This window comes from Microcebus murinus, unplaced genomic scaffold, assembly GCF_040939455.1.
Source record: "Microcebus murinus isolate Inina unplaced genomic scaffold, M.murinus_Inina_mat1.0 scaf013_hap2_Mmur4.0, whole genome shotgun sequence".
In the NCBI taxonomy this organism is placed as follows: domain Eukaryota; kingdom Metazoa; phylum Chordata; class Mammalia; order Primates; family Cheirogaleidae; genus Microcebus; species Microcebus murinus.
This window is the reverse complement of record NW_027438959.1, coordinates 184,455-205,866: the sequence shown is the minus strand read 5'-3', so window position 1 is coordinate 205,866 and position 21,412 is coordinate 184,455. Positions and strand designations below refer to the sequence as shown.

Sequence of the window (21,412 nt, the reverse complement as noted above, 5' to 3'; positions counted from 1 at the left end):
CGCCATGGCACTCACTCTAGCCTGGGCAGCAAAACGAGACTCTGTCTCAAAAAAAAAAAAAAAAAAAGAACACAGGGGGGAGGGCGGCACGGGCAACACATGTCACCTGAATACTTGTACTCCCATCATCTGCTTGAAAAGAGAGAGAAAAGAAAATGCAATCCTAGAGGTAAGAGACACTTTTTAAAAATAATGAATCCGAAGAGAAAAGTAAAAGGAGGCCTGTGGAGCAGGTCTGGGTGTGACTCCGGATCCCCCAACATCAGGTGCCACCACCAAAGTTTCCTGCGTGTAGCCCATAGAACCCCAAAATCAACGGGACGAGTTCTGGTCACATACTCCCTCAAAATGACATCCTGGCCTTCTTCTGGAACTCCCTCCCCTCTCAGACTCTCAAGGTTTCCTCCAGCGTGTCGGTTCCCACAGAGCAGACCTTTGGTCTGAGACCTGACGGTCCAGATGCCACGCATGCTGCCGCGTGGCGGCGGTGTCGAGGCTTGGGACAAGAGGAGGCCCCACGGTGCGGGCTGGGGCGCCAGGCACCGCGCGGGCGCTGAGGGTGGGGGTGACCCCCACCCCGGGCCGCCGCCGCGCTCCCAGAAAGGGGACAGAACAAGAGGCAAGAAAAAAAAAAAAAAAAGCAGCAGCCTGTGGCACCCGGTATTCCCAGGCGGTCTCCCATCCAAGTACTAACCAGGCCCGACCCTGCTTAGCTTCCGAGACCAGACGAGATCGGGGGCGTTCAGGGTGGTGTGGCCCTAGACGGCGGCGGAGGGCGCCCCTGCCCCGCTCGAGAAGCCGAGCCTCTCTGGGCTTCCCCGCCGCCGCCTCCCGCCCCAGGCCCCGCGCCGGGCCGGGCCGGGCTGGTTGAGTTCGCCGGCCGGGTCCCGCTGGCTCCCAGGGACGGGGGTGATGGGCGGGGCGGGGCGGGGCGGGGCGGGGTGGGGGGCTGTCTCTCTATACACACACACACACACTCACACTCACTCACACTCACACAAGATGCGCCTCCACGGCTGGACTCGCCAAGGTGGAGCCCTCCCAGCCCCCCTCGTCTCCTCGCCCGGCCTCCTTCACCTACCCGCTGCCCACCCCCAGCGCGTCGCTGCCGCTGACTGCGCAGGCGCGGGACGCTCGCCCTTTGACCCCAGCCAGGGGCCGCCCTCCCCCACAACCCCTTTCAGCTGCGCCCCCCCCCCTCGCCCTGTGGGTGGGCTGCCGCCTATTCCCCCGGGCCAGGGCTGGGGCACAGCCAGTGTATGGGGCGTCTCTCTCTGGGGATGTGTCCCATGGGTGGGGTGGGGTGGCGTGGTTTGGGGGGCGCTGAAGAAATCAGTCCCCTCCATCTCCTACCTCTGGAAAACGCCCAAGCCCGTGGAGAACTGCCGGCACCGCTTCGTGGGGGCCGGGACCCTCCTCCGTGTCCTCCTGTGGCCCAGTCCAAGGGGCCTGGGCCTGGCCGGGGCTGCATTGGACCCCGACCACCCTGGCGTGTGGACTCGCTAAAAATCGGCCATTAGATATTGGATTCCAGCTTCCTGGAGGTCATTTCACTAATGAGTGCACCGGAAAGAGTTTCCTAATCCATCTGTGAGGGTGGCAACTGAAAGAGAATTTTAAAGCTGACAGAATAGGCGAGGGAAGGCATAGGAGATTTCCACACCCAGCAAGGAAGACTGTCCCGAAATGGAAGAAAGAAACGAGCAAACAGAGACACCGGTAGCCCGCCCGGAAAAGAGTCTGCCCCTGAGAGAAAGCACCCTGACCGGGTTCACCCGTGGGTGGGTGGCGAGCTAGCGGCATTCAGAAGAGCGAGGCCCGCAGTCTGTGCGGAAGACACGTGCGCTCGGGTGTGTGTGGCGGCGCGATTCACAAGCAGCTCTAGACGTTAAACCCAGGAGAAGCCAGGGAGTTCCCAACGCCCCAGGTGTCCTCAGCCCACGACTGGCTGCTGTGGGAATGCGAAGCCCGGCTCCTTGTCTCAGAGCGGGGTTCCCAGGAGGATCAGGCTGAAGCTGGGACTTGGCCTCAAAGTGTCCCCTCGCATGGCCACCCCCTTCCCCTTCCTGCTCCTCTACTCCTGGTGCCCCTCCATCCAGGGGCCAGACCTTAAAGAGTCACCGCAAGAGAATCCTGGTCCCAAAGGAGCCTTCTGGGGGACCGGTGCTGAGAGAGGTTGTGGGCATGGCCCGCTGGGGCTCTGCCCGACCCAGGGCTGAGAGATGCCACCTCCCAGCTCTGGGTCCCTGCAGGAAGTGTTGGCAAGCACAGGGCCGGTCCTCCAAAGGCCCAGGTGCAGGGAGCCCAGGCCAAGCAGCCTGTGGAAGAAGCCACTTGCCGTGCCACCCCGGGAACAGGACTGCAGGCCCCGGCCCTTCCCACCTCCTCCTCCTCCTCCTCCTCCTCCCCCCCGCCCCGCCCCCACAGGGCACAGGGCTCAGAGACACCTCAGACTCTTGCTACCCAAAGTGCAAAGGGCATCAGTTGCTCCTCCAACCCCCCCACCACCGCCCAGCAGACCACGTTGTCCAGCCAGCCCCCGGGCCTCCCTGGGGTGCCCAGCACAAAAGTGCAGACACCCACCGGACCCTCAGTCTCAGTTTTCGGAGGTTTTTGCCACTCTAAGGACCCGCAGGCCAGCTGGGCCTTCGGGCAGGACAGAGAGCCCCGGAATCCGACGTGGAGAGCTGCGTGTACGTCCCCATCAGGAGGCGGTCCCCACCTCCGCGGCTCTCCCCTTGCGGGGAGCGGCAGCCCAGCCGGCAGCCGCAGGGCCTCAGGGAAGACACCAGGCTGGGCCCCCGCGGCACAGCGGGGGCGCGTCCCCCGCACTCACGCGACTTAGGGACGGCTGCTGGAGACTGCTGCGGCCACCCTGCTGCCGGGTTTCTGGAGGGCTTCCTGGAAGCAGCATCCACACCAAGCCCTTGGAAGGCCCAGGCGACGGAGGAGCCGGTCAGGCAGGGGCCGAGGACGGTGAGAGGCCGGGCGGGAAGGAGCGTGTCAGGCAGGGGCAGAGGACGGTGACCGGCCGGGCGGGGAGGAGCCGGTCAGGCGGGGGCCCAGGACAGTGACGGGCCTGGCCGGGGAGGAGTGCGTCAGGCAGGGGCAGAGGAGACGGGCTGGGTAAGGGTTAGGGTTACAGTTAGGGCACAATTCACAATCCCAAAGACGTGGAAGCGACCCGAGTGCCCATCCATCCAGGAGTGCATCAATAAAATGTGGCGCGTGGACACCACGGAGTGCCATTCGGCTGTGAGGAGCAGCGGTGAGAGGGCGCCTCTCGTGTTCTCCTGGCCAGAGCTGGAACCCGTTCCAGTAAACCAAGTATCCCAAGAATGGACACACGAGCACCACGTGAGCGCGCTCACCAGCAAATTGGTACGAACGGATGGACGCCTAAGTGGACAGAGAGGAATCACCTTCATCGGGTGGGTGTCGGGCGGGTGGGGGGAGGGGAGGGGCATACACATCCATTAGGCATGGGGTGGGTGCGCACCGACTGGGGGATGGGCGCACTTGAAGCTCTGACCCGAGGGGGGAGGCTTGGAGAGGGCAAGGCACCCGACCTTAACATTGGTACCCCCACAATACGCTGGAACAACATGAGAGGTATATGAATAAGAACACAGGGGGGGCCGGGCGCGGTGGCTCACGCCTGTAATCCTAGCTCTCTGGGAGGCCGAGGCGGGCGGATTGCTCCAGGTCAGGAGTTCGAAACCAGCCTGAGCAAGAGCGAGACCCCGTCTCTACTAAAAATAGAAAGAAATTAATTGGCCAACTAATATATATAGAAAAACACAGCCGGGCGTGGTGGTGCATGCCTGTAGTCCCAACTACTCGGGAGGCTGAGGCAGCAGGATTGCTTGAGCCCGGAGATTGAGGTTGCTGTGAGCTAGGCTGACGCCATGGCACTCACTCTAGCCTGGGCAGCAAAACGAGACTCTGTCTCAAAAAAAAAAAAAAAAAAAGAACACAGGGGGGAGGGCGGCACGGGCAACACATGTCACCTGAATACTTGTACTCCCATCATCTGCTTGAAAAGAGAGAGAAAAGAAAATGCAATCCTAGAGGTAAGAGACACTTTTTAAAAATAATGAATCCGAAGAGAAAAGTAAAAGGAGGCCTGTGGAGCAGGTCTGGGTGTGACTCCGGATCCCCCAACATCAGGTGCCACCACCAAAGTTTCCTGCGTGTAGCCCATAGAACCCCAAAATCAACGGGACGAGTTCTGGTCACATACTCCCTCAAAATGACATCCTGGCCTTCTTCTGGAACTCCCTCCCCTCTCAGACTCTCAAGGTTTCCTCCAGCGTGTCGGTTCCCACAGAGCAGACCTTTGGTCTGAGACCTGACGGTCCAGATGCCACGCATGCTGCCGCGTGGCGGCGGTGTCGAGGCTTGGGACAAGAGGAGGCCCCACGGTGCGGGCTGGGGCGCCAGGCACCGCGCGGGCGCTGAGGGTGGGGGTGACCCCCACCCCGGGCCGCCGCCGCGCTCCCAGAAAGGGGACAGAACAAGAGGCAAGAAAAAAAAAAAAAAAAGCAGCAGCCTGTGGCACCCGGTATTCCCAGGCGGTCTCCCATCCAAGTACTAACCAGGCCCGACCCTGCTTAGCTTCCGAGACCAGACGAGATCGGGGGCGTTCAGGGTGGTGTGGCCCTAGACGGCGGCGGAGGGCGCCCCTGCCCCGCTCGAGAAGCCGAGCCTCTCTGGGCTTCCCCGCCGCCGCCTCCCGCCCCAGGCCCCGCGCCGGGCCGGGCCGGGCTGGTTGAGTTCGCCGGCCGGGTCCCGCTGGCTCCCAGGGACGGGGGTGATGGGCGGGGCGGGGCGGGGCGGGGCGGGGTGGGGGGCTGTCTCTCTATACACACACACACACACTCACACTCACTCACACTCACACAAGATGCGCCTCCACGGCTGGACTCGCCAAGGTGGAGCCCTCCCAGCCCCCCTCGTCTCCTCGCCCGGCCTCCTTCACCTACCCGCTGCCCACCCCCAGCGCGTCGCTGCCGCTGACTGCGCAGGCGCGGGACGCTCGCCCTTTGACCCCAGCCAGGGGCCGCCCTCCCCCACAACCCCTTTCAGCTGCGCCCCCCCCCTCGCCCTGTGGGTGGGCTGCCGCCTATTCCCCCGGGCCAGGGCTGGGGCACAGCCAGTGTATGGGGCGTCTCTCTCTGGGGATGTGTCCCATGGGTGGGGTGGGGTGGCGTGGTTTGGGGGGCGCTGAAGAAATCAGTCCCCTCCATCTCCTACCTCTGGAAAACGCCCAAGCCCGTGGAGAACTGCCGGCACCGCTTCGTGGGGGCCGGGACCCTCCTCCGTGTCCTCCTGTGGCCCAGTCCAAGGGGCCTGGGCCTGGCCGGGGCTGCATTGGACCCCGACCACCCTGGCGTGTGGACTCGCTAAAAATCGGCCATTAGATATTGGATTCCAGCTTCCTGGAGGTCATTTCACTAATGAGTGCACCGGAAAGAGTTTCCTAATCCATCTGTGAGGGTGGCAACTGAAAGAGAATTTTAAAGCTGACAGAATAGGCGAGGGAAGGCATAGGAGATTTCCACACCCAGCAAGGAAGACTGTCCCGAAATGGAAGAAAGAAACGAGCAAACAGAGACACCGGTAGCCCGCCCGGAAAAGAGTCTGCCCCTGAGAGAAAGCACCCTGACCAGGTTCACCCGTGGGTGGGTGGCGAGCTAGCGGCATTCAGAAGAGCGAGGCCCGCAGTCTGTGCGGAAGACACCTGCGCTCGGGTGTGTGTGGCGGCGCGATTCACAAGCAGCTCTAGACGTTAAACCCAGGAGAAGCCAGGGAGTTCCCAACGCCCCAGGTGTCCTCAGCCCACGACTGGCTGCTGTGGGAATGCGAAGCCCGGCTCCTTGTCTCAGAGCGGGGTTCCCAGGAGGATCAGGCTGAAGCTGGGACTTGGCCTCAAAGTGTCCCCTCGCATGGCCACCCCCTTCCCCTTCCTGCTCCTCTACTCCTGGTGCCCCTCCATCCAGGGGCCAGACCTTAAAGAGTCACCGCAAGAGAATCCTGGTCCCAAAGGAGCCTTCTGGGGGACCGGTGCTGAGAGAGGTTGTGGGCATGGCCCGCTGGGGCTCTGCCCGACCCAGGGCTGAGAGATGCCACCTCCCAGCTCTGGGTCCCTGCAGGAAGTGTTGGCAAGCACAGGGCCGGTCCTCCAAAGGCCCAGGTGCAGGGAGCCCAGGCCAAGCAGCCTGTGGAAGAAGCCACTTGCCGTGCCACCCCGGGAACAGGACTGCAGGCCCCGGCCCTTCCCACCTCCTCCTCCTCCTCCTCCTCCTCCCCCCCGCCCCGCCCCCACAGGGCACAGGGCTCAGAGACACCTCAGACTCTTGCTACCCAAAGTGCAAAGGGCATCAGTTGCTCCTCCAACCCCCCCACCACCGCCCAGCAGACCACGTTGTCCAGCCAGCCCCCGGGCCTCCCTGGGGTGCCCAGCACAAAAGTGCAGACACCCACCGGACCCTCAGTCTCAGTTTTCGGAGGTTTTTGCCACTCTAAGGACCCGCAGGCCAGCTGGGCCTTCGGGCAGGACAGAGAGCCCCGGAATCCGACGTGGAGAGCTGCGTGTACGTCCCCATCAGGAGGCGGTCCCCACCTCCGCGGCTCTCCCCTTGCGGGGAGCGGCAGCCCAGCCGGCAGCCGCAGGGCCTCAGGGAAGACACCAGGCTGGGCCCCCGCGGCACAGCGGGGGCGCGTCCCCCGCACTCACGCGACTTAGGGACGGCTGCTGGAGACTGCTGCGGCCACCCTGCTGCCGGGTTTCTGGAGGGCTTCCTGGAAGCAGCATCCACACCAAGCCCTTGGAAGGCCCAGGCGACGGAGGAGCCGGTCAGGCAGGGGCCGAGGACGGTGAGAGGCCGGGCGGGAAGGAGCGTGTCAGGCAGGGGCAGAGGACGGTGACCGGCCGGGCGGGGAGGAGCCGGTCAGGCGGGGGCCCAGGACAGTGACGGGCCTGGCCGGGGAGGAGTGCGTCAGGCAGGGGCAGAGGAGACGGGCTGGGTAAGGGTTAGGGTTACAGTTAGGGCACAATTCACAATCCCAAAGACGTGGAAGCGACCCGAGTGCCCATCCATCCAGGAGTGCATCAATAAAATGTGGCGCGTGGACACCACGGAGTGCCATTCGGCTGTGAGGAGCAGCGGTGAGAGGGCGCCTCTCGTGTTCTCCTGGCCAGAGCTGGAACCCGTTCCAGTAAACCAAGTATCCCAAGAATGGACACACGAGCACCACGTGAGCGCGCTCACCAGCAAATTGGTACGAACGGATGGACGCCTAAGTGGACAGAGAGGAATCACCTTCATCGGGTGGGTGTCGGGCGGGTGGGGGGAGGGGAGGGGCATACACATCCATTAGGCATGGGGTGGGTGCGCACCGACTGGGGGATGGGCGCACTTGAAGCTCTGACCCGAGGGGGGAGGCTTGGAGAGGGCAAGGCACCCGACCTTAACATTGGTACCCCCACAATACGCTGGAACAACATGAGAGGTATATGAATAAGAACACAGGGGGGGCCGGGCGCGGTGGCTCACGCCTGTAATCCTAGCTCTCTGGGAGGCCGAGGCGGGCGGATTGCTCCAGGTCAGGAGTTCGAAACCAGCCTGAGCAAGAGCGAGACCCCGTCTCTACTAAAAATAGAAAGAAATTAATTGGCCAACTAATATATATAGAAAAACACAGCCGGGCGTGGTGGTGCATGCCTGTAGTCCCAACTACTCGGGAGGCTGAGGCAGCAGGATTGCTTGAGCCCGGAGATTGAGGTTGCTGTGAGCTAGGCTGACGCCATGGCACTCACTCTAGCCTGGGCAGCAAAACGAGACTCTGTCTCAAAAAAAAAAAAAAAAAAAGAACACAGGGGGGAGGGCGGCACGGGCAACACATGTCACCTGAATACTTGTACTCCCATCATCTGCTTGAAAAGAGAGAGAAAAGAAAATGCAATCCTAGAGGTAAGAGACACTTTTTAAAAATAATGAATCCGAAGAGAAAAGTAAAAGGAGGCCTGTGGAGCAGGTCTGGGTGTGACTCCGGATCCCCCAACATCAGGTGCCACCACCAAAGTTTCCTGCGTGTAGCCCATAGAACCCCAAAATCAACGGGACGAGTTCTGGTCACATACTCCCTCAAAATGACATCCTGGCCTTCTTCTGGAACTCCCTCCCCTCTCAGACTCTCAAGGTTTCCTCCAGCGTGTCGGTTCCCACAGAGCAGACCTTTGGTCTGAGACCTGACGGTCCAGATGCCACGCATGCTGCCGCGTGGCGGCGGTGTCGAGGCTTGGGACAAGAGGAGGCCCCACGGTGCGGGCTGGGGCGCCAGGCACCGCGCGGGCGCTGAGGGTGGGGGTGACCCCCACCCCGGGCCGCCGCCGCGCTCCCAGAAAGGGGACAGAACAAGAGGCAAGAAAAAAAAAAAAAAAAGCAGCAGCCTGTGGCACCCGGTATTCCCAGGCGGTCTCCCATCCAAGTACTAACCAGGCCCGACCCTGCTTAGCTTCCGAGACCAGACGAGATCGGGGGCGTTCAGGGTGGTGTGGCCCTAGACGGCGGCGGAGGGCGCCCCTGCCCCGCTCGAGAAGCCGAGCCTCTCTGGGCTTCCCCGCCGCCGCCTCCCGCCCCAGGCCCCGCGCCGGGCCGGGCCGGGCTGGTTGAGTTCGCCGGCCGGGTCCCGCTGGCTCCCAGGGACGGGGGTGATGGGCGGGGCGGGGCGGGGCGGGGCGGGGTGGGGGGCTGTCTCTCTATACACACACACACACACTCACACTCACTCACACTCACACAAGATGCGCCTCCACGGCTGGACTCGCCAAGGTGGAGCCCTCCCAGCCCCCCTCGTCTCCTCGCCCGGCCTCCTTCACCTACCCGCTGCCCACCCCCAGCGCGTCGCTGCCGCTGACTGCGCAGGCGCGGGACGCTCGCCCTTTGACCCCAGCCAGGGGCCGCCCTCCCCCACAACCCCTTTCAGCTGCGCCCCCCCCCTCGCCCTGTGGGTGGGCTGCCGCCTATTCCCCCGGGCCAGGGCTGGGGCACAGCCAGTGTATGGGGCGTCTCTCTCTGGGGATGTGTCCCATGGGTGGGGTGGGGTGGCGTGGTTTGGGGGGCGCTGAAGAAATCAGTCCCCTCCATCTCCTACCTCTGGAAAACGCCCAAGCCCGTGGAGAACTGCCGGCACCGCTTCGTGGGGGCCGGGACCCTCCTCCGTGTCCTCCTGTGGCCCAGTCCAAGGGGCCTGGGCCTGGCCGGGGCTGCATTGGACCCCGACCACCCTGGCGTGTGGACTCGCTAAAAATCGGCCATTAGATATTGGATTCCAGCTTCCTGGAGGTCATTTCACTAATGAGTGCACCGGAAAGAGTTTCCTAATCCATCTGTGAGGGTGGCAACTGAAAGAGAATTTTAAAGCTGACAGAATAGGCGAGGGAAGGCATAGGAGATTTCCACACCCAGCAAGGAAGACTGTCCCGAAATGGAAGAAAGAAACGAGCAAACAGAGACACCGGTAGCCCGCCCGGAAAAGAGTCTGCCCCTGAGAGAAAGCACCCTGACCAGGTTCACCCGTGGGTGGGTGGCGAGCTAGCGGCATTCAGAAGAGCGAGGCCCGCAGTCTGTGCGGAAGACACCTGCGCTCGGGTGTGTGTGGCGGCGCGATTCACAAGCAGCTCTAGACGTTAAACCCAGGAGAAGCCAGGGAGTTCCCAACGCCCCAGGTGTCCTCAGCCCACGACTGGCTGCTGTGGGAATGCGAAGCCCGGCTCCTTGTCTCAGAGCGGGGTTCCCAGGAGGATCAGGCTGAAGCTGGGACTTGGCCTCAAAGTGTCCCCTCGCATGGCCACCCCCTTCCCCTTCCTGCTCCTCTACTCCTGGTGCCCCTCCATCCAGGGGCCAGACCTTAAAGAGTCACCGCAAGAGAATCCTGGTCCCAAAGGAGCCTTCTGGGGGACCGGTGCTGAGAGAGGTTGTGGGCATGGCCCGCTGGGGCTCTGCCCGACCCAGGGCTGAGAGATGCCACCTCCCAGCTCTGGGTCCCTGCAGGAAGTGTTGGCAAGCACAGGGCCGGTCCTCCAAAGGCCCAGGTGCAGGGAGCCCAGGCCAAGCAGCCTGTGGAAGAAGCCACTTGCCGTGCCACCCCGGGAACAGGACTGCAGGCCCCGGCCCTTCCCACCTCCTCCTCCTCCTCCTCCTCCTCCCCCCCGCCCCGCCCCCACAGGGCACAGGGCTCAGAGACACCTCAGACTCTTGCTACCCAAAGTGCAAAGGGCATCAGTTGCTCCTCCAACCCCCCCACCACCGCCCAGCAGACCACGTTGTCCAGCCAGCCCCCGGGCCTCCCTGGGGTGCCCAGCACAAAAGTGCAGACACCCACCGGACCCTCAGTCTCAGTTTTCGGAGGTTTTTGCCACTCTAAGGACCCGCAGGCCAGCTGGGCCTTCGGGCAGGACAGAGAGCCCCGGAATCCGACGTGGAGAGCTGCGTGTACGTCCCCATCAGGAGGCGGTCCCCACCTCCGCGGCTCTCCCCTTGCGGGGAGCGGCAGCCCAGCCGGCAGCCGCAGGGCCTCAGGGAAGACACCAGGCTGGGCCCCCGCGGCACAGCGGGGGCGCGTCCCCCGCACTCACGCGACTTAGGGACGGCTGCTGGAGACTGCTGCGGCCACCCTGCTGCCGGGTTTCTGGAGGGCTTCCTGGAAGCAGCATCCACACCAAGCCCTTGGAAGGCCCAGGCGACGGAGGAGCCGGTCAGGCAGGGGCCGAGGACGGTGAGAGGCCGGGCGGGAAGGAGCGTGTCAGGCAGGGGCAGAGGACGGTGACCGGCCGGGCGGGGAGGAGCCGGTCAGGCGGGGGCCCAGGACAGTGACGGGCCTGGCCGGGGAGGAGTGCGTCAGGCAGGGGCAGAGGAGACGGGCTGGGTAAGGGTTAGGGTTACAGTTAGGGCACAATTCACAATCCCAAAGACGTGGAAGCGACCCGAGTGCCCATCCATCCAGGAGTGCATCAATAAAATGTGGCGCGTGGACACCACGGAGTGCCATTCGGCTGTGAGGAGCAGCGGTGAGAGGGCGCCTCTCGTGTTCTCCTGGCCAGAGCTGGAACCCGTTCCAGTAAACCAAGTATCCCAAGAATGGACACACGAGCACCACGTGAGCGCGCTCACCAGCAAATTGGTACGAACGGATGGACGCCTAAGTGGACAGAGAGGAATCACCTTCATCGGGTGGGTGTCGGGCGGGTGGGGGGAGGGGAGGGGCATACACATCCATTAGGCATGGGGTGGGTGCGCACCGACTGGGGGATGGGCGCACTTGAAGCTCTGACCCGAGGGGGGAGGCTTGGAGAGGGCAAGGCACCCGACCTTAACATTGGTACCCCCACAATACGCTGGAACAACATGAGAGGTATATGAATAAGAACACAGGGGGGGCCGGGCGCGGTGGCTCACGCCTGTAATCCTAGCTCTCTGGGAGGCCGAGGCGGGCGGATTGCTCCAGGTCAGGAGTTCGAAACCAGCCTGAGCAAGAGCGAGACCCCGTCTCTACTAAAAATAGAAAGAAATTAATTGGCCAACTAATATATATAGAAAAACACAGCCGGGCGTGGTGGTGCATGCCTGTAGTCCCAACTACTCGGGAGGCTGAGGCAGCAGGATTGCTTGAGCCCGGAGATTGAGGTTGCTGTGAGCTAGGCTGACGCCATGGCACTCACTCTAGCCTGGGCAGCAAAACGAGACTCTGTCTCAAAAAAAAAAAAAAAAAAAGAACACAGGGGGGAGGGCGGCACGGGCAACACATGTCACCTGAATACTTGTACTCCCATCATCTGCTTGAAAAGAGAGAGAAAAGAAAATGCAATCCTAGAGGTAAGAGACACTTTTTAAAAATAATGAATCCGAAGAGAAAAGTAAAAGGAGGCCTGTGGAGCAGGTCTGGGTGTGACTCCGGATCCCCCAACATCAGGTGCCACCACCAAAGTTTCCTGCGTGTAGCCCATAGAACCCCAAAATCAACGGGACGAGTTCTGGTCACATACTCCCTCAAAATGACATCCTGGCCTTCTTCTGGAACTCCCTCCCCTCTCAGACTCTCAAGGTTTCCTCCAGCGTGTCGGTTCCCACAGAGCAGACCTTTGGTCTGAGACCTGACGGTCCAGATGCCACGCATGCTGCCGCGTGGCGGCGGTGTCGAGGCTTGGGACAAGAGGAGGCCCCACGGTGCGGGCTGGGGCGCCAGGCACCGCGCGGGCGCTGAGGGTGGGGGTGACCCCCACCCCGGGCCGCCGCCGCGCTCCCAGAAAGGGGACAGAACAAGAGGCAAGAAAAAAAAAAAAAAAAGCAGCAGCCTGTGGCACCCGGTATTCCCAGGCGGTCTCCCATCCAAGTACTAACCAGGCCCGACCCTGCTTAGCTTCCGAGACCAGACGAGATCGGGGGCGTTCAGGGTGGTGTGGCCCTAGACGGCGGCGGAGGGCGCCCCTGCCCCGCTCGAGAAGCCGAGCCTCTCTGGGCTTCCCCGCCGCCGCCTCCCGCCCCAGGCCCCGCGCCGGGCCGGGCCGGGCTGGTTGAGTTCGCCGGCCGGGTCCCGCTGGCTCCCAGGGACGGGGGTGATGGGCGGGGCGGGGCGGGGCGGGGCGGGGTGGGGGGCTGTCTCTCTATACACACACACACACACTCACACTCACTCACACTCACACAAGATGCGCCTCCACGGCTGGACTCGCCAAGGTGGAGCCCTCCCAGCCCCCCTCGTCTCCTCGCCCGGCCTCCTTCACCTACCCGCTGCCCACCCCCAGCGCGTCGCTGCCGCTGACTGCGCAGGCGCGGGACGCTCGCCCTTTGACCCCAGCCAGGGGCCGCCCTCCCCCACAACCCCTTTCAGCTGCGCCCCCCCCCCTCGCCCTGTGGGTGGGCTGCCGCCTATTCCCCCGGGCCAGGGCTGGGGCACAGCCAGTGTATGGGGCGTCTCTCTCTGGGGATGTGTCCCATGGGTGGGGTGGGGTGGCGTGGTTTGGGGGGCGCTGAAGAAATCAGTCCCCTCCATCTCCTACCTCTGGAAAACGCCCAAGCCCGTGGAGAACTGCCGGCACCGCTTCGTGGGGGCCGGGACCCTCCTCCGTGTCCTCCTGTGGCCCAGTCCAAGGGGCCTGGGCCTGGCCGGGGCTGCATTGGACCCCGACCACCCTGGCGTGTGGACTCGCTAAAAATCGGCCATTAGATATTGGATTCCAGCTTCCTGGAGGTCATTTCACTAATGAGTGCACCGGAAAGAGTTTCCTAATCCATCTGTGAGGGTGGCAACTGAAAGAGAATTTTAAAGCTGACAGAATAGGCGAGGGAAGGCATAGGAGATTTCCACACCCAGCAAGGAAGACTTTCCCGAAATGGAAGAAAGAAACGAGCAAACAGAGACACCGGTAGCCCGCCCGGAAAAGAGTCTGCCCCTGAGAGAAAGCACCCTGACCGGGTTCACCCGTGGGTGGGTGGCGAGCTAGCGGCATTCAGAAGAGCGAGGCCCGCAGTCTGTGCGGAAGACACGTGCGCTCGGGTGTGTGTGGCGGCGCGATTCCCAAGCAGCTCTAGACGTTAAACCCAGGAGAAGCCAGGGAGTTCCCAACGCCCCAGGTGTCCTCAGCCCACGACTGGCTGCTGTGGGAATGCGAAGCCCGGCTCCTTGTCTCAGAGCGGGGTTCCCAGGAGGATCAGGCTGAAGCTGGGACTTGGCCTCAAAGTGTCCCCTCGCATGGCCACCCCCTTCCCCTTCCTGCTCCTCTACTCCTGGTGCCCCTCCATCCAGGGGCCAGACCTTAAAGAGTCACCGCAAGAGAATCCTGGTCCCAAAGGAGCCTTCTGGGGGACCGGTGCTGAGAGAGGTTGTGGGCATGGCCCGCTGGGGCTCTGCCCGACCCAGGGCTGAGAGATGCCACCTCCCAGCTCTGGGTCCCTGCAGGAAGTGTTGGCAAGCACAGGGCCGGTCCTCCAAAGGCCCAGGTGCAGGGAGCCCAGGCCAAGCAGCCTGTGGAAGAAGCCACTTGCCGTGCCACCCCGGGAACAGGACTGCAGGCCCCGGCCCTTCCCACCTCCTCCTCCTCCTCCTCCTCCTCCCCCCCGCCCCGCCCCCACAGGGCACAGGGCTCAGAGACACCTCAGACTCTTGCTACCCAAAGTGCAAAGGGCATCAGTTGCTCCTCCAACCCCCCCACCACCGCCCAGCAGACCACGTTGTCCAGCCAGCCCCCGGGCCTCCCTGGGGTGCCCAGCACAAAAGTGCAGACACCCACCGGACCCTCAGTCTCAGTTTTCGGAGGTTTTTGCCACTCTAAGGACCCGCAGGCCAGCTGGGCCTTCGGGCAGGACAGAGAGCCCCGGAATCCGACGTGGAGAGCTGCGTGTACGTCCCCATCAGGAGGCGGTCCCCACCTCCGCGGCTCTCCCCTTGCGGGGAGCGGCAGCCCAGCCGGCAGCCGCAGGGCCTCAGGGAAGACACCAGGCTGGGCCCCCGCGGCACAGCGGGGGCACGTCCCCCGCACTCACGCGACTTAGGGACGGCTGCTGGAGACTGCTGCGGCCACCCTGCTGCCGGGTTTCTGGAGGGCTTCCTGGAAGCAGCATCCACACCAAGCCCTTGGAAGGCCCAGGCGACGGAGGAGCCGGTCAGGCAGGGGCCGAGGACGGTGAGAGGCCGGGCGGGAAGGAGCGTGTCAGGCAGGGGCAGAGGACGGTGACCGGCCGGGCGGGGAGGAGCCGGTCAGGCGGGGGCCCAGGACAGTGACGGGCCTGGCCGGGGAGGAGTGCGTCAGGCAGGGGCAGAGGAGACGGGCTGGGTAAGGGTTAGGGTTACAGTTAGGGCACAATTCACAATCCCAAAGACGTGGAAGCGACCCGAGTGCCCATCCATCCAGGAGTGCATCAATAAAATGTGGCGCGTGGACACCACGGAGTGCCATTCGGCTGTGAGGAGCAGCGGTGAGAGGGCGCCTCTCGTGTTCTCCTGGCCAGAGCTGGAACCCGTTCCAGTAAACCAAGTATCCCAAGAATGGACACACGAGCACCACGTGAGCGCGCTCACCAGCAAATTGGTACGAACGGATGGACGCCTAAGTGGACAGAGAGGAATCACCTTCATCGGGTGGGTGTCGGGCGGGTGGGGGGAGGGGAGGGGCATACACATCCATTAGGCATGGGGTGGGTGCGCACCGACTGGGGGATGGGCGCACTTGAAGCTCTGACCCGAGGGGGGAGGCTTGGAGAGGGCAAGGCACCCGACCTTAACATTGGTACCCCCACAATACGCTGGAACAACATGAGAGGTATATGAATAAGAACACAGGGGGGGCCGGGCGCGGTGGCTCACGCCTGTAATCCTAGCTCTCTGGGAGGCCGAGGCGGGCGGATTGCTCCAGGTCAGGAGTTCGAAACCAGCCTGAGCAAGAGCGAGACCCCGTCTCTACTAAAAATAGAAAGAAATTAATTGGCCAACTAATATATATAGAAAAACACAGCCGGGCGTGGTGGTGCATGCCTGTAGTCCCAACTACTCGGGAGGCTGAGGCAGCAGGATTGCTTGAGCCCGGAGATTGAGGTTGCTGTGAGCTAGGCTGACGCCATGGCACTCACTCTAGCCTGGGCAGCAAAACGAGACTCTGTCTCAAAAAAAAAAAAAAAAAAAGAACACAGGGGGGAGGGCGGCACGGGCAACACATGTCACCTGAATACTTGTACTCCCATCATCTGCTTGAAAAGAGAGAGAAAAGAAAATGCAATCCTAGAGGTAAGAGACACTTTTTAAAAATAATGAATCCGAAGAGAAAAGTAAAAGGAGGCCTGTGGAGCAGGTCTGGGTGTGACTCCGGATCCCCCAACATCAGGTGCCACCACCAAAGTTTCCTGCGTGTAGCCCATAGAACCCCAAAATCAACGGGACGAGTTCTGGTCACATACTCCCTCAAAATGACATCCTGGCCTTCTTCTGGAACTCCCTCCCCTCTCAGACTCTCAAGGTTTCCTCCAGCGTGTCGGTTCCCACAGAGCAGACCTTTGGTCTGAGACCTGACGGTCCAGATGCCACGCATGCTGCCGCGTGGCGGCGGTGTCGAGGCTTGGGACAAGAGGAGGCCCCACGGTGCGGGCTGGGGCGCCAGGCACCGCGCGGGCGCTGAGGGTGGGGGTGACCCCCACCCCGGGCCGCCGCCGCGCTCCCAGAAAGGGGACAGAACAAGAGGCAAGAAAAAAAAAAAAAAAAGCAGCAGCCTGTGGCACCCGGTATTCCCAGGCGGTCTCCCATCCAAGTACTAACCAGGCCCGACCCTGCTTAGCTTCCGAGACCAGACGAGATCGGGGGCGTTCAGGGTGGTGTGGCCCTAGACGGCGGCGGAGGGCGCCCCTGCCCCGCTCGAGAAGCCGAGCCTCTCTGGGCTTCCCCGCCGCCGCCTCCCGCCCCAGGCCCCGCGCCGGGCCGGGCCGGGCTGGTTGAGTTCGCCGGCCGGGTCCCGCTGGCTCCCAGGGACGGGGGTGATGGGCGGGGCGGGGCGGGGCGGGGCGGGGTGGGGGGCTGTCTCTCTATACACACACACACACACTCACACTCACTCACACTCACACAAGATGCGCCTCCACGGCTGGACTCGCCAAGGTGGAGCCCTCCCAGCCCCCCTCGTCTCCTCGCCCGGCCTCCTTCACCTACCCGCTGCCCACCCCCAGCGCGTCGCTGCCGCTGACTGCGCAGGCGCGGGACGCTCGCCCTTTGACCCCAGCCAGGGGCCGCCCTCCCCCACAACCCCTTTCAGCTGCGCCCCCCCCCCTCGCCCTGTGGGTGGGCTGCCGCCTATTCCCCCGGGCCAGGGCTGGGGCACAGCCAGTGTATGGGGCGTCTCTCTCTGGGGATGTGTCCCATGGGTGGGGTGGGGTGGCGTGGTTTGGGGGGCGCTGAAGAAATCAGTCCCCTCCATCTCCTACCTCTGGAAAACGCCCAAGCCCGTGGAGAACTGCCGGCACCGCTTCGTGGGGGCCGGGACCCTCCTCCGTGTCCTCCTGTGGCCCAGTCCAAGGGGCCTGGGCCTGGCCGGGGCTGCATTGGACCCCGACCACCCTGGCGTGTGGACTCGCTAAAAATCGGCCATTAGATATTGGATTCCAGCTTCCTGGAGGTCATTTCACTAATGAGTGCACCGGAAAGAGTTTCCTAATCCATCTGTGAGGGTGGCAACTGAAAGAGAATTTTAAAGCTGACAGAATAGGCGAGGGAAGGCATAGGAGATTTCCACACCCAGCAAGGAAGACTTTCCCGAAATGGAAGAAAGAAACGAGCAAACAGAGACACCGGTAGCCCGCCCGGAAAAGAGTCTGCCCCTGAGAGAAAGCACCCTGACCGGGTTCACCCGTGGGTGGGTGGCGAGCTAGCGGCATTCAGAAGAGCGAGGCCCGCAGTCTGTGCGGAAGACACGTGCGCTCGGGTGTGTGTGGCGGCGCGATTCACAAGCAGCTCTAGACGTTAAACCCAGGAGAAGCCAGGGAGTTCCCAACGCCCCAGGTGTCCTCAGCCCACGACTGGCTGCTGTGGGAATGCGAAGCCCGGCTCCTTGTCTCAGAGCGGGGTTCCCAGGAGGATCAGGCTGAAGCTGGGACTTGGCCTCAAAGTGTCCCCTCGCATGGCCACCCCCTTCCCCTTCCTGCTCCTCTACTCCTGGTGCCCCTCCATCCAGGGGCCAGACCTTAAAGAGTCACCGCAAGAGAATCCTGGTCCCAAAGGAGCCTTCTGGGGGACCGGTGCTGAGAGAGGTTGTGGGCATGGCCCGCTGGGGCTCTGCCCGACCCAGGGCTGAGAGATGCCACCTCCCAGCTCTGGGTCCCTGCAGGAAGTGTTGGCAAGCACAGGGCCGGTCCTCCAAAGGCCCAGGTGCAGGGAGCCCAGGCCAAGCAGCCTGTGGAAGAAGCCACTTGCCGTGCCACCCCGGGAACAGGACTGCAGGCCCCGGCCCTTCCCACCTCCTCCTCCTCCTCCTCCTCCTCCCCCCCGCCCCGCCCCCACAGGGCACAGGGCTCAGAGACACCTCAGACTCTTGCTACCCAAAGTGCAAAGGGCATCAGTTGCTCCTCCAACCCCCCCACCACCGCCCAGCAGACCACGTTGTCCAGCCAGCCCCCGGGCCTCCCTGGGGTGCCCAGCACAAAAGTGCAGACACCCACCGGACCCTCAGTCTCAGTTTTCGGAGGTTTTTGCCACTCTAAGGACCCGCAGGCCAGCTGGGCCTTCGGGCAGGACAGAGAGCCCCGGAATCCGACGTGGAGAGCTGCGTGTACGTCCCCATCAGGAGGCGGTCCCCACCTCCGCGGCTCTCCCCTTGCGGGGAGCGGCAGCCCAGCCGGCAGCCGCAGGGCCTCAGGGAAGACACCAGGCTGGGCCCCCGCGGCACAGCGGGGGCGCGTCCCCCGCACTCACGCGACTTAGGGACGGCTGCTGGAGACTGCTGCGGCCACCCTGCTGCCGGGTTTCTGGAGGGCTTCCTGGAAGCAGCATCCACACCAAGCCCTTGGAAGGCCCAGGCGACGGAGGAGCCGGTCAGGCAGGGGCCGAGGACGGTGAGAGGCCGGGCGGGAAGGAGCGTGTCAGGCAGGGGCAGAGGACGGTGACCGGCCGGGCGGGGAGGAGCCGGTCAGGCGGGGGCCCAGGACAGTGACGGGCCTGGCCGGGGAGGAGTGCGTCAGGCAGGGGCAGAGGAGACGGGCTGGGTAAGGGTTAGGGTTACAGTTAGGGCACAATTCACAATCCCAAAGACGTGGAAGCGACCCGAGTGCCCATCCATCCAGGAGTGCATCAATAAAATGTGGCGCGTGGACACCACGGAGTGCCATTCGGCTGTGAGGAGCAGCGGTGAGAGGGCGCCTCTCGTGTTCTCCTGGCCAGAGCTGGAACCCGTTCCAGTAAACCAAGTATCCCAAGAATGGACACACGAGCACCACGTGAGCGCGCTCACCAGCAAATTGGTACGAACGGATGGACGCCTAAGTGGACAGAGAGGAATCACCTTCATCGGGTGGGTGTCGGGCGGGTGGGGGGAGGGGAGGGGCATACACATCCATTAGGCATGGGGTGGGTGCGCACCGACTGGGGGATGGGCGCACTTGAAGCTCTGACCCGAGGGGGGAGGCTTGGAGAGGGCAAGGCACCCGACCTTAACATTGGTACCCCCACAATACGCTGGAACAACATGAGAGGTATATGAATAAGAACACAGGGGGGGCCGGGCGCGGTGGCTCACGCCTGTAATCCTAGCTCTCTGGGAGGCCGAGGCGGGCGGATTGCTCCAGGTCAGGAGTTCGAAACCAGCCTGAGCAAGAGCGAGACCCCGTCTCTACTAAAAATAGAAAGAAATTAATTGGCCAACTAATATATATAGAAAAACACAGCCGGGCGTGGTGGTGCATGCCTGTAGTCCCAACTACTCGGGAGGCTGAGGCAGCAGGATTGCTTGAGCCCGGAGATTGAGGTTGCTGTGAGCTAGGCTGACGCCATGGCACTCACTCTAGCCTGGGCAGCAAAACGAGACTCTGTCTCAAAAAAAAAAAAAAAAAAAGAACACAGGGGGGAGGGCGGCACGGGCAACACATGTCACCTGAATACTTGTACTCCCATCATCTGCTTGAAAAGAGAGAGAAAAGAAAATGCAATCCTAGAGGTAAGAGACACTTTTTAAAAATAATGAATCCGAAGAGAAAAGTAAAAGGAGGCCTGTGGAGCAGGTCTGGGTGTGACTCCGGATCCCCCAACATCAGGTGCCACCACCAAAGTTTCCTGCGTGTAGCCCATAGAACCCCAAAATCAACGGGACGAGTTCTGGTCACATACTCCCTCAAAATGACATCCTGGCCTTCTTCTGGAACTCCCTCCCCTCTCAGACTCTCAAGGTTTCCTCCAGCGTGTCGGTTCCCACAGAGCAGACCTTTGGTCTGAGACCTGACGGTCCAGATGCCACGCATGCTGCCGCGTGGCGGCGGTGTCGAGGCTTGGGACAAGAGGAGGCCCCACGGTGCGGGCTGGGGCGCCAGGCACCGCGCGGGCGCTGAGGGTGGGGGTGACCCCCACCCCGGGCCGCCGCCGCGCTCCCAGAAAGGGGACAGAACAAGAGGCAAGAAAAAAAAAAAAAAAAGCAGCAGCCTGTGGCACCCGGTATTCCCAGGCGGTCTCCCATCCAAGTACTAACCAGGCCCGACCCTGCTTAGCTTCCGAGACCAGACGAGATCGGGGGCGTTCAGGGTGGTGTGGCCCTAGACGGCGGCGGAGGGCGCCCCTGCCCCGCTCGAGAAGCCGAGCCTCTCTGGGCTTCCCCGCCGCCGCCTCCCGCCCCAGGCCCCGCGCCGGGCCGGGCCGGGCTGGTTGAGTTCGCCGGCCGGGTCCCGCTGGCTCCCAGGGACGGGGGTGATGGGCGGGGCGGGGCGGGGCGGGGCGGGGTGGGGGGCTGTCTCTCTATACACACACACACACACTCACACTCACTCACACTCACACAAGATGCGCCTCCACGGCTGGACTCGCCAAGGTGGAGCCCTCCCAGCCCCCCTCGTCTCCTCGCCCGGCCTCCTTCACCTACCCGCTGCCCACCCCCAGCGCGTCGCTGCCGCTGACTGCGCAGGCGCGGGACGCTCGCCCTTTGACCCCAGCCAGGGGCCGCCCTCCCCCACAACCCCTTTCAGCTGCGCCCCCCCCCTCGCCCTGTGGGTGGGCTGCCGCCTATTCCCCCGGGCCAGGGCTGGGGCACAGCCAGTGTATGGGGCGTCTCTCTCTGGGGATGTGTCCCATGGGTGGGGTGGGGTGGCGTGGTTTGGGGGGCGCTGAAGAAATCAGTCCCCTCCATCTCCTACCTCTGGAAAACGCCCAAGCCCGTGGAGAACTGCCGGCACCGCTTCGTGGGGGCCGGGACCCTCCTCCGTGTCCTCCTGTGGCCCAGTCCAAGGGGCCTGGGCCTGGCCGGGGCTGCATTGGACCCCGACCACCCTGGCGTGTGGACTCGCTAAAAATCGGCCATTAGATATTGGATTCCAGCTTCCTGGAGGTCATTTCACTAATGAGTGCACCGGAAAGAGTTTCCTAATCCATCTGTGAGGGTGGCAACTGAAAGAGAATTTTAAAGCTGACAGAATAGGCGAGGGAAGGCATAGGAGATTTCCACACCCAGCAAGGAAGACTTTCCCGAAATGGAAGAAAGAAACGAGCAAACAGAGACACCGGTAGCCCGCCCGGAAAAGAGTCTGCCCCTGAGAGAAAGCACCCTGACCAGGTTCACCCGTGGGTGGGTGGCGAGCTAGCGGCATTCAGAAGAGCGAGGCCCGCAGTCTGTGCGGAAGACACGTGCGCTCGGGTGTGTGTGGCGGCGCGATTCCCAAGCAGCTCTAGACGTTAAACC

The 21,412-nt window shown here is 63.0% G+C and overlaps 6 non-coding genes across 6 annotated transcripts; all 6 read right to left on the bottom strand.

Moving 5' to 3' along the window:
• Nucleotides 1-645: 645 nt before the first annotated feature.
• On the bottom strand, nucleotides 646-764 carry LOC142867032 (5S ribosomal RNA). Its single transcript, XR_012916763.1, has one exon. It is a non-coding gene; the product is annotated as a 5S ribosomal RNA (ribosomal RNA).
• A 3,785-nt stretch (nucleotides 765-4,549) lies between these two features.
• On the bottom strand, nucleotides 4,550-4,668 carry LOC142867031 (5S ribosomal RNA). Its single transcript, XR_012916762.1, has one exon. It is a non-coding gene; the product is annotated as a 5S ribosomal RNA (ribosomal RNA).
• Nucleotides 4,669-8,452: 3,784 nt separating this feature from the next.
• LOC142867030 (5S ribosomal RNA) lies at nucleotides 8,453-8,571 on the bottom strand. Its single transcript, XR_012916761.1, has one exon. It is a non-coding gene; the product is annotated as a 5S ribosomal RNA (ribosomal RNA).
• A 3,784-nt stretch (nucleotides 8,572-12,355) lies between these two features.
• On the bottom strand, nucleotides 12,356-12,474 carry LOC142867180 (5S ribosomal RNA). The gene has a single exon (XR_012916907.1). It is a non-coding gene; the product is annotated as a 5S ribosomal RNA (ribosomal RNA).
• A 3,785-nt stretch (nucleotides 12,475-16,259) lies between these two features.
• On the bottom strand, nucleotides 16,260-16,378 carry LOC142867179 (5S ribosomal RNA). The gene has a single exon (XR_012916906.1). It is a non-coding gene; the product is annotated as a 5S ribosomal RNA (ribosomal RNA).
• Nucleotides 16,379-20,163: 3,785 nt separating this feature from the next.
• Nucleotides 20,164-20,282, bottom strand: LOC142867178 (5S ribosomal RNA). The gene has a single exon (XR_012916905.1). It is a non-coding gene; the product is annotated as a 5S ribosomal RNA (ribosomal RNA).
• Nucleotides 20,283-21,412: the final 1,130 nt, after the last annotated feature.